Below are 11,991 nucleotides of genomic sequence, written 5' to 3' on the forward strand. Positions count from 1 at the left end.
GGGTTGGCCCGTTTCCGCTACGTCTATTCGTATTTACAACGTTGTTTTCCTTTTTTTTTTTCGTTCAGTGCTCTGGTTTTTGAAGGCGATGCAATATGCATATTTTTTATATCATCAGTTCACTTTCGTGCAATTTGCTTTTTTTTTGCTTTTTTTCTTTTTTTGGTGTCTAAAAATTTGTTCGACCAATTATCTCAATTTACGCTGTCATAAGAATTAAACATGTTACTTCCGATAATTAGGCATTTTTATGGAACTGCCGGGCGTTACACGGTCGAGCCATTTTCGTTAATTTTTAATTGTATTTGGAACTTTTTCTTTGTGGGATTTTTTAGTTTAGTCCTCGTTTTTTTTTTGAGGAACTGTATAAGATGCACATTTCAATTAAGTCAGTTCATTTTTGTAAAATTTCGATTTTTTATGTTCTTTCTGTTTTTCTTTGTTTTCCCAAATTCAGGTCGATCAATTATCTGCACTTAAGTTATCATAAAAGATAAATGTGTTACTTCCGCCAATTCTGCATTTTTGTGCAAATGCAGGGTGTTACACGTTCGTGAGGGGGGGTACTCAGCAAAGAATGCTACGTAGTATCAGAGTCCTTCAATGCTTTTCTGGTCACGAAACTTCTCCGTAACGCTATGGGAGAGCTTCATATGGGGACCAACGCTCCCGCGCGGTGGCGCTACGAGTCTGGTGAAGGCGGCTTGGACGGCGGCGGCCGTATTTGCCGTGCGTTGGAGCGCGAGCTTGCTGGTGTTTGTTGTGTGATATAGCTTTCTAAACTCATCACGATGGGCAAACTATGTGAACTACCATGCCTCTGACGTGCTGTGTACCTGGTTGCCGCTCTGGCTATCGGAATACAATGGAAAAGGCTTCGTTGTTCTGCCTCCCAAGCGACCGCGAACAACGCGACAGGTGGAAGCGAGCCATTCCACGACAGGAGACGGACGCTTTCAGCTTCGAGTGGAAGGCCGTTCGTCTGTTCGGGAAATATTTCGACCCCACGGACATTATTCGAGCCGATGAGTTCAAAATAAGTGGACAACCTGTGCTTCTGCAGCGAGAAGCTCAAGCTCCGCGTTGCCCCTGATATTTGAAAACCTGCCGGCGTATCTTACGAAGCCCAAGCCACGATCGCGCTCACAACGAGAAAATCCAGCTGCTAAACGTTGCCGCGTTTCGTCGCCGCACAAAGATCGGACTGCAGCTACTGTTATTTTGGTTATCCAACCAGATATTTTGAATTTGGAAAGCGGAGCATGGCTGTCTTTGCCTGCATATATTTTTTTTTACTTGCCTGCCGCGCTTGCCCAGGGGCTAAGGCGTTGTGCTGATAAGTCCAAGGACGCGGGTTCCCAGCCGCTTTTCTGATGGAGGCGAAAAGAGAAAACGCTTGTGTGTTCGAGATTTCGGCGCAAGTTAAAGATACCTGAGTGGTTAAAATTAATCCGGAGCGCTACACTACGGCGCGCGCCCCATTGTCTGTGTAGCGTCGGCACGTTAAACATCATAATCAATCAATCAATGTTTTTTAACTTGCCGTTTGGGTGGGAGGGGTGTGACAGGCACTGAGCGGGCGAATTTTTATCTGTTGACACCCTATGCCTATGAGAACAGCCGAGAAAGTAGCTCAAAACTGTAGCATTTACTCCTACCCTGGCCCCTCCCCGCGCCTATTATTCTGCTTCCATTTCGTGAGCGTTTTTTTCCCCTGCTGTCCACGCTAACTTTCCGAATCTCGATTATAGTTTTACATTATTAGTGCGCTATAAAATAGCGCAAACACAGCGCTAACCCAACGTGCTGTACGTTTGCACACCTATTTGCTCAGCGCAGCATGTCGCGCCCAGGGCTGAATACAGATTTAATTCTGACGCTAGTTCACTCAAATCATACAGGCGGCTGCAAAGGCTAGTCAAAAATTGAAAACGCCAGATGACCGCCTTTTCGAAGCGAGAATGTAGCGGTGCTTGCCGGAATGAACGAACACTGCAACATATGCGCCTCAGTAACACCCGGGGTCTTGCCTCAGTTTCACAGCTGAGCTACGGGACAACAAATGACTAAAAAACGACAACTGACTGACTAAAAAACAACAACTGACTGACTCAAAAGCTAATTAAAAAACTTCGCTCGCATTTATACTGGTGGAAATGAAGAGCAGATGAAAGTAGGCGCGTGCCGGCGGAGAAACAGCCGGCCAGGAAGCGTCGTCGACCGCCGGCGAAGCCTTCACGTTAACAGGGGCGATCCTAGCGGCAGCTTTTGTCCCTGAATGAAACTTCGGCCGGAGTTCGAAAAGCATTGAAGGACTCTGGTAGTATTAAAACACTCGCAAAACGAACGTCGGTCAAGGCAGTATTTCGAACACCCTTGGCTCTGTGCTTTCTTTAGTTTACTATGAGGACAAAATATTAACAGAACAAACTGCTCGTGTAATTAATAACTTTGATGTACCCGCCGCGGTGGCTCAGTGGCTAAGGCGTTGCGCTGCCGAGCACGAGGTCACGGGTTCGATTCCCGGCCGCGGCGGCCGCTTTTCTGATTGAGGCGAAGAACAAAAGCGCCCGTGTGTACAAGATTTCGGCGCACGTTAAAGATCCCCAGGTGGTCAAAATTAATCCGGAGCCATAGAGAAATAAAAAATTAGAAGAGTGGACACACGGGCTTATCGCGGCCGAGTGGCCTGACTCGCGCGCCGTCCGGCAGTCGGCGCAAGTGGTAAAAAACTATATATTTAAAATTAAGCTAACACACAATATTATACTTTTAAAATTTTGTTACACATTAGACTACACATTTTTATTTGTGTAATAAGTTGAATGGCTGTCAATGTAAATTTTTGTGGCTTCTTTGCGCCAAGCCAGGCCAAGCCGCCAAGCCGCGAGCGCAAGCCGCCATTTGGCTCTTTCGGCAGCGTTTGCACGTGCGTTTCTGCAGCCTCGTGCTAACCTCTGTTGTTGAGAAGGAAACGCCTAGCGCTTTATTTGCGACATCGGTTTCGCATCCTGAACGAAAGGTGAGACTTTCTTTTTTAAAGTGCTGGTGTGGCGTATCATATTTACGTTTACCTGTACTGCAAACGCTGCGAGCACTGCGTAACCTCGGGGAATCAGGCATAGCTAGTGCTGCGTCTTTAAGATAAGCGCTTTGGAAACGCCCCGGAAAGGCGTAAGACACCATTTTTTAGCTGGACGTAATGGTATTTTAGGCTGGTTGTGCCGTTTTATCTAGCGCTGAGGGATGCCAGCGGTACGCGCCCGTCGTCGCACGTAGCGTTTCCGTGCCGCAAACGACGGCTGTGAGTTGCGGAAGTGGCCGGCCGGACGGCGGTCCGTAGGCGAAGCAGGCGTTGTGCGCTGTCGCTGCACTGAATTACGTGAGCCGCAGGCTGCGTTGTATTATACTAGCTAGCCATTGCTAGCTTGGCCAACTGTTATTGCTATTATGGCCGTGATGCGCTGCAAAGCCATCCGGGCTAACGTACACGGCGAAGTAGCCGTATCTGCATTAATTTGGCTTATGTGGGCATAACCAGCAGCCGTACACTCATCGTAAGTTTTACACATGGGTGCATACCAAGCTGCCTGCGTACAAAGCGAACCCGCTCGCCGACGCCGATAACGCGCGCTCGTCGCTTCGCTTTGGCGCGCCAGGTACGGTAAAAACGCGTCTTTCGTCGGCAGATAACAGCGTTGCTAGAGGCGGGGTGAGTGCGCAGTGCATTAAACCTTCAGATTTGGTCTTCGTTCTACATCGTATATCAATTCCGGTATCGCAGGCATCGCATACAACTTTTCCACACTTGCCGTTTTTTCAAGCGTTTGCTCTCTTTTCTCTGGTCATATTTTGGCTAGTTTCATTAAACACGTATTGCGCAGATGGCACCTATTCAGTCGGAACTGTGTTTCTTGTCATATCTTTTTAAGGCATGGCCTTTGGCGGTCAGTAGTACTCAGTACGACGCTCACTGCTGCTTGCCATGGTGCCCACACAGCGCCCAAATATACTTTCGCCAGGTGCCCGTTCTCTGGATGCGTTTCTTTTGCGAGCCCGTGGGGCAACAGGTTTGTTTAACGTTCAGCTCGCTCTCGCTCTTCGTCCTGATTTTACAAAAAAAAAAAAGACAAAGGGATTCAGGCTATGGGAGCAGCGTTATCATTCTTGTTAACCCAAACAATAGGTGAATTGCATTAAGAATGTGCCTAACCAGTGTTGCGAAATTACAAAGACCCAGATTTTAAGTGTTGCTAATAGCTTGACCGCATGATTGCTGAATAGAATAAGACAACTTGTGTTTTAAATAGGTGGCATGCACTGGAGACAATACTTGAATACTAGTTGCAGTGAAATTTACAGACTATTCGCATATCGTCTGTCATTGCAAGCAGTTTGTGTACTATATCACCTATCACCTGTGCAGGTCTACAGGTGCCCTCAAGACAGAGCCAACCAGCCAGCTGCATTCGTCATACCAAACATGGTGCAAGCACTTCATGAATCGTGCCCTCACAGGACTCACAAAAGTGGCCGTGCCAACTGTTCTCCCAGAGTTATTCAGTTGTATTGATGACTGCCTGCAATGCTTCTTGCTACCTTATTGATGCTTCTGATGGATACCGCAACTGTATTCCATCTATTGAACCTTGCCATTAGCACCTAAAATCTAACGCAAGTCTCGGCACTCAATAAGGCGTGACCACTGAAAAGACTATCGTTGACTCAAGGAACAAACAGTTTTTTATCACTGACATGCCTCATATCATTAAAACCACTAACAACAGCGTATACAGTCTCCAAACTCCACTCGCAAGTTATTGTTACTGCTAGTTCTAATATTGTGAAAACAGTACATTCACAAAAACCCTTTTACATTATGAAGACTGCCAGGGTAAGAGGTCATGCTAAATGTCGTTTGTCACCATATGTGCTGCCTGTTGTCGGACTGGCCTAGATGAAGAGTGGCCTAGATGAAGAGAGCCATGTTGGGACCTACGTTGTCAAATGCTTGTGGGATTCTGTAATGTGCCACCATTGTATCATACACGAGAAGCATATACTGCTTCCCTGTTTCTTATATTAGACTGTTCGTATTGACAGCGGAAGGCATGAATTTGTGTGCCTTAATCGAGCCTGGAACCTGTCGGTTGACTACGTGCACGTACCCAAAATATCCCCGCCTGGCCCTTTGCCTTTACTGGGAAGGCAACGCTTTCGGAAGGTAACCCGGCTTCTTGGGAAAATGCACCCTTGCAAGGAACCAATAGGAAGGTGATTTTTTCCCTCTTAACCTTTTGCGTGTGCATCTCCACATAAATGGGATTTCTGTTCAATTACTGCTACTGATTTGAAGTTGCCCCGAGGCAATAGATCCCATTAGCGTTCATCAAATAAGCGAGGCCATCAAAGCCAAAGTTTTTCTCTTTCACATCCTAACTGGAGAAATTGCCAGACTAAGAAAATTATCTGTGGAGATAGGGGTTGTAAACAGTTGCAAGTATCTGAGTGTCTAGATTATGTTATGGTTGATATTTTTGTATGACTGCAACAGCGCACAGAGTCTGAGGGCGTCGTAGATACAAGTAAACCTGTGGATGGCTGAGTTTCTGGGTTTTCTGCCTTTTCAATTACCGTGAAGAAAAAATCCTTTGTGTGGTTGTGATACCTTTACTTGTGCATTTTTTTTTTCATTTTTTTTTCATTCCTGGAAACGTATTTTCCTCTCACTACTGTGTATTGTCTCTGTTGTGTATTACTCACTGTTTATTATTATGTGTGTGTTGCAAAGAATGATGACAATTTGAACTTGTTCCGTTTAGCGCCATGCAATAAATATTTCTTCATTTATGGTGTGTCTCTTTTATGTGGCTCGGGAGCATGTGAACAAACGACAGAATTCTTAACCAAGTGTGAGTGGTACTGTAAATTGCAATTTCACGTTTTCAGAAAAAGGTTTTTTTGTAAAAGCATACGGGCACTAAGCCTGAGAATGATATATTCAAATAAACACTAATTATTGCATGAAAGCTTCCGAATACCGTACCGATCCCCGTCGCTGTGAGCAGCGCTTTCCAGTCCTTCAAACTACCCGCCAAAATCGGTGTCCGCGAAACCGAAAGTGAACATACGAAAGTATGGTTAGTAGTTTGGCTCTCCGTCCGCTCGGTGCGCTACACTACAGTACAGTCATTCGGCCGCAGGGCTCTATGGGAGTGTCCACTCTTACCAGTATTTCTTTCTCTATGCCGGAGCCCTCCGCTACGGCGCGCCTCATCGCCTGTGTTGCGTCGGCGCGTTAAACCCTGCAATCAATCAATCAATAACTTTGATGTTTCACATGCATGTATCGAAACAACACTGCACTTAGAAATGTATTATATAGTTTGCATCAACTAATAGCAACCGAATGATAACTGGTTGATGTTTGGCAATTTTTGCGGTGAGCAACTGGACAGTGTTATAAACACGGATGCCACTGAGTATCGCGCCCGCATCAGGTGCTAGTATTTCTTGTAGTTCCGGTCCAATGCGGTGTCGATTATATCTGTGCATTTACTACAGAAGTTACACCAGCTAACCCGACAGCAAAAGCCATTAGCGGGAAAAACAGGGGCTTCTCTCATGACTCAGCCAATCGTACGAGCGTGCTGTAATGCGTCATAATTATAGTGCAGAAAATCCTCTGCTCTCCTCATTATATGGCGAATTTGAAATGTTTGGAGGCTTGGATTTTTGTGAGCTACATAACCAGATATTGATCTTCTACGCGATAGTCCAGCTTCCGACAGAGCCAGGATAGGGATCGGGGTGTCCTTAAGAAATGCATTAATTTCAGCAAGGCGACATGCTATAGCAGCACAATTTTATTGCGTGATCAGGGCCACTTTTCGTCGTAGTTATGTACAGTTACGGCTTGAGGACGACATATTATTGTGGCAGGAAGGGAACCAAAGATTCTAAAATGATCGGCTCTAAGCCGAGCACTGACTCAAGAAAGAACTGGCGGACTCGTGGTGAAGTGACCACAACATTGACCCATTAGGTGGCCAAAACAGAAGGCGGATAGAAACGAATAAATGGAGAGAAAAAATGGAAGCTAAAACGTCGTTAGAGATGCACAGGACAGAGAAATTGGACATCAGAAAGGAAAATTTCTACAATAATTCCCTGGGCAGTGATTTGCTTTTTGAGGCTAGAGCAGGTTGCTTAAGAACTAAGAGCTTTGTGGGGAAGTATTCACAAAATGATGGGGTATGTGGGGTCTGCGGAAAAGAAACAGAAACTATGCGGCACAAAGTGTTAGAATGCGAGGGTATCCATCCAAATCTACAAGTGGGAAATATTCGGCTTCCAGAAGCCCTAGGGTTTAAGGGTAGCACAGAGAGGGTTGACTTCAAGGCTGTCGAGTCGACGAAAAGAAGATTAGAATGCTGGTGGACGAAAAGCAGAGAGGGGAATATTGCCTAGGACAGCTACCACCTGTAACAGAAAAAAATAAGTAATTTGTGCATGCCCTAAGAACAGCGCTAGTATTAAACGAAGAGTATAAAAGATAGGTATGTTATGTTAGTTTTTTTTTTGTAAGATGACGCGTCATTACCCCGCTACAAAGGGGAAACCAAAAGCAATCATCAATCATCAATCATTATCAGCGTGCCGGCACATCTTGGCACGCTAACACCGCCTGATCCAACAAAATAACCACCACCACCACGATACGGCGTATTAGAGCTTCAATTATGGTGTGAAGGCCATCTTTCGAATGAACCAAACTTTTCTTTTGTCTTCAGGGCCCTTTTAACCTACTATCTTACTTTGAGCGTAGAATGAACGTGTCGAAGTGTAAAAAGTCTGTTGGGAAGTGTTATGGCTTCTGCTGGTCGCGTTTTCGTGGGGCACCTAGAAAGCAGCCGTAACCGAGCTCACTTTACAGAGGCGCGCCGGCTTGTTCTCCCCTCGGGACATCGGCCACGCACCAGTGGGAAAACGACCTCTGGCCGGCCGAGAAACGGGACTGCAGTCAGTGACGCCCCCTCGACCCTGCATCGCAGTAACTGCTCACGGGGGATTTCCGCGGGCCGTTCAAGTTCGCGCTTTGGGTCGTTGCTTTGTGCGGGCGCCGTCATTCCTGGCGATTTGTTCTTCGATATCTCCGCGTCTCCTCCTCTCTGCATCTTCTTCTCCGGCGAGCGCAGGTCCACCCAGGATTTCTCGGTCGGCAGGCGTCGGCTAAGCGCACAGAGGTCGCGGTCGGCGAAAATCGCCGCCGGGGGTCGCTCACCCGGCGGATGATGACCATGACCCGGTGCTCTCGCTTTCTTCCTCTTGCGCCCAGCGGGAAGCTCGTTTTCGCGTGGAATCCGCTGCGCCGTTATTATTTCACTCCGTTGGTCTATGATTTGCCTCCCCTCACTCTCCATTCATTGCTGATGCTTTTCTTTTCGCCATAGATGGTATACAATAAAAACAAATTCGGTCGTGTTACGACGGAATTTGTTTTCCTATAATAGGGTGGCACGCCTAGCTGTTTGCATCATATGTTATCTTGCTGCTAACATAATATGCTGCCCACGTCCAGGATTCTTCATTCCGACTTTTGTTATGCTGTTTTCTAAAGATTGAGGTTCGCACGTAACGCATTCGTCTTTGACGAAATTATTCTTGGTGTTGTATCATGACAGTTTGCTTCATGTTGGAAGTTGTTATTCATTTGTTATTCTAGCTTCAGTACAAAGGCCCATCGGCTTTCCCTGCGTACGTTACAGAACTCCGTATTTATTGATTGAATGATTGATCGCGTCTGTCTTCTTGATTTTTAACAAGTTGCTTGCGGGGGGGGGGGGGGGGGGGGGGGGAGGGGACCGGTTAAATCATCACGCACTCCTACCGTTACTGCGCCTCAACGGGCGTGCCAGAAGGGTATGTTCTCAGCCATCTCCGTTTTTTTTATTTGTTGGTTCCCTTTGCTGAAATAACGGGCACTGAAATCTCAGCACACAGGCGTTTTGCTTTTTGTCTTCCCGCTCTCGGTCTCAGCAACATAGCGCTTTAGCCACTGATATTTTTTTCTATGTAGTATATAACTGTCCAGTGAAATTTTTGTTTTTTACTTGTGCGTGAGTAGGAAGATCTGTAGTCTGTCTTTGGCCACATTAATAAACGTCTGATTGATCGATAGGGCTGTTCATTGTGATACTAATACTAAACTTGTGTTTTTGCATCAGCCTCTACTTACGGTATGCATTTGTACTATAAATGATACAGTTGTTGCGTCTACTTTGTATAAAGATAGTGGTTCCCTTTCGTCAGCCAAAAAGCATACCCGGTGTTCCTGGGCGCGGGAATAAATACATCGCTGGTAAATCCTTTTTCCGTTATTATTGCCTTCTTTAAAAACGCTATTTAAAATAGAGTGTTTGACTGAATGGATTTTGAGGTGTGGAATGCGTTTCACAATGCTTTGTTATTAAACGATATTAAGCAGCAAAGCACTTGACGTATATGCCGAAATTAAAGCGAAGCTTTTATGCATCATTGATGGCGTCCTGCGCGCCGCAAAGCGCACCGCAAGGAATCCGACTTTACATAAACGTCTTAAGTAGAAAACGCCCCTCGTTGTTGGAATCGAACCTAGGTCCTCCGCGCTATGAAACCGACGCCTATCCGATATCGCCATTACGACACGGTCGAAGCAGTTTAGATTTTAAAGCGAAGCTTTCTTTCCCTCACTGATGGCGACCATCCCATCAAAACACACTGCAGGAAAGCCAACTTTCTCTGACGACGGTAAAGATAGTGGGTTACGGGAAAGATGGTTGAAACACGAAGCCTTCTCCTGTTGAATGCCAATTTCTTCAAAGTGCAAAGTGAAAGTCCATAATCTAAACCGTTACGCCCAAAACGCACTGCAGGAAAGCCAACTTACACTACAGGTTTCCACAAAGGCACATCAAGCGCAGGTGCACAGCCAACACTTAATCCCTGGCTTATCCCGCCGAGTAGTACGCGCCAAACGCTTCAAGGCCATCATCATCATCAACATCATCATCATCATCATCATCATCATCATAATCATCATCATCATCATTGGAGCACTTGGAAAAGTTGGTTTTGACGCAAGGCGTTTCGGCGTTAGACGCAGGTGCACACAGTCGCTGCATCGCGACCACCAGTCATGCACCCCGGCTGACGTCATGGGCAGACGGCAAGGAACTAATCCCTCACGAAATTGGACTTTGAATCGACTCTGTTTGCGGCAGGAGAAAATTTCGCGTTTCAACCAGCTTTGTCGTTAGACGTAGGGGCTTTGATTTTCTTATCCACGTGCGAAATGCCTTTATCTCTACCCAGCTCTCTGTTAATTTAATTTCTCTGGGTGCCTACATGGGCACTTTTAGACAGATCGGACGAATTAAATGCGTTTGGCAGTTTGGCCCCGCTGACGATCGAAGCAGGCCCGTCTGAATCGAAAACAGTAATAACAAGCACTCGGCCACGATCGGCTGATGTGGCATGTAATCGAGCATTGGAATAATAACTTAAGATTTGTAGATTTCAACGAAAATTATTAACAATTAAATAAAAACAGGCGTTTGCTGAATGTCTACATTCGCTCATGTGGCGTCAAGAAGGAAAGCTACCCATGCTCACATGACACTAGGCAAATTACACTTGGTAGGTTCACATGCGGGGGTAAGAACTCAGTTACGTAATTGGCTGGCATAGTTGGCATTCCGTTATGTACGGTTCGGCGCAAAAAAAGAAAGGTACAAAAAAGACACAACACAAGAGCGCTTGAACACAAAAATTCAGTATCGCTTGGTGTCACTCTGTTGGTTGTACTCTTGCGGAGGCTGGCGGGGATGGACGCCCTAATCACTGGTTAGTTTGATCTACAAGGCCATGTAATGCCAATAAAAATATTGAAGGCCCTTTCCGCCATCGCGAAGATAGCTCACTGTCATGATTTCTGACATTTTATTGGGCCCGTACGTTAAGAAATTGGGTCAGACAAGCTCAAATAAAGAGAAAGAAATGGAGTTGGGCTTCTGGGTATGCCGTGCGAAGAACTGGCATCCGATGGTCTAGAAGGGTAACTAGGAGGCTAACGAGATACAAAAATAAAAGTAATACAAGACCTGTAGCCGGATGAAGGGATGAAACATAAAAATTTGGTGGCGTATAATCGCTTCGGACAGCGCAGCATGGGAGCAGTTGCAAGTCAATGGGAGAGCCATCTCAATAAGCGGATTATGATTATTATTAGTCACATCGAACTGCAGGCCCTGTCTGTTCGCATCGCTTCGGAACCGCGCCTCGACACTTCGCGTCGAGTTTGTCCTCTCGATGCGCAAGGATCACGAACCCTGTGAATAAATGCGTGTCGCAGCAGCTGTACTACATCCCTCATGGAACGGCCAAACCACGTGGCGTGGAGCCACACGCCCCTACGGTGCATATGTACCGCCAATCGCACGTTCGGCCCTTAAGACGCCCGAGTCGGAAATCTGAAGGCTTGTTTACAGTCCACCGTCTTTGGCACGCCGGGAAAGGTCGGTTACGCCAAGAGCCACTAAATAAGCCTTTTCTTAGTGACAACAGTCACGGTAATTACCACTAAGCCAGCATCGGTGTACCCACGGACGCATCGGCATCGGCACAAATCGGGGCTGCTTGCAGTCTTTTAGGGTGTGAGCATTTCTGCGTAGATTCAATGAGGAAAAACATCCGTCCGTCTGTGTCACTCTTTCGGAGCCCAAGGAATCGCTATTTATGAAAGGCCCTCGGGTCTTCATATCGTTAGGCCGTGGTAGAACAGGTGACCCGAACTATGGTTGATGAGTAAGCGATTTATCTGCAAGATGAGACGATCTTTTTAGAAGCGGGCATAACGGAGCCTGTGCTGGCTGCGCCCCGCACACAGCTTCTTCGTCGGTGACATGCGAGTATAGCGCTACGCGACAGTGCTCACTTCTCGTCGCATTATTT

General features: G+C 46.4%; 1 long non-coding RNA gene across 1 annotated transcript; it reads left to right on the forward strand.

Annotated features, from left to right (window-relative positions):
* The first annotated feature begins 2,476 nt into the window (after positions 1-2,476).
* On the forward strand, positions 2,477-5,850 carry LOC144178590 (uncharacterized). The gene is made up of 2 exons (XR_013324024.1): positions 2,477-3,022; positions 4,427-5,850. It is a non-coding gene; the product is annotated as an uncharacterized LOC144178590 (long non-coding RNA).
* The last annotated feature ends 6,141 nt before the right edge of the window (positions 5,851-11,991 follow it).

The sequence above is a fragment of the Haemaphysalis longicornis genome, unplaced genomic scaffold (assembly GCF_048455015.1).
Source record: "Haemaphysalis longicornis isolate Haplotype H1 unplaced genomic scaffold, Haemaphysalis longicornis Haplotype H1 scaffold_4, whole genome shotgun sequence".
NCBI classification, from domain to species: domain Eukaryota; kingdom Metazoa; phylum Arthropoda; class Arachnida; order Ixodida; family Ixodidae; genus Haemaphysalis; species Haemaphysalis longicornis.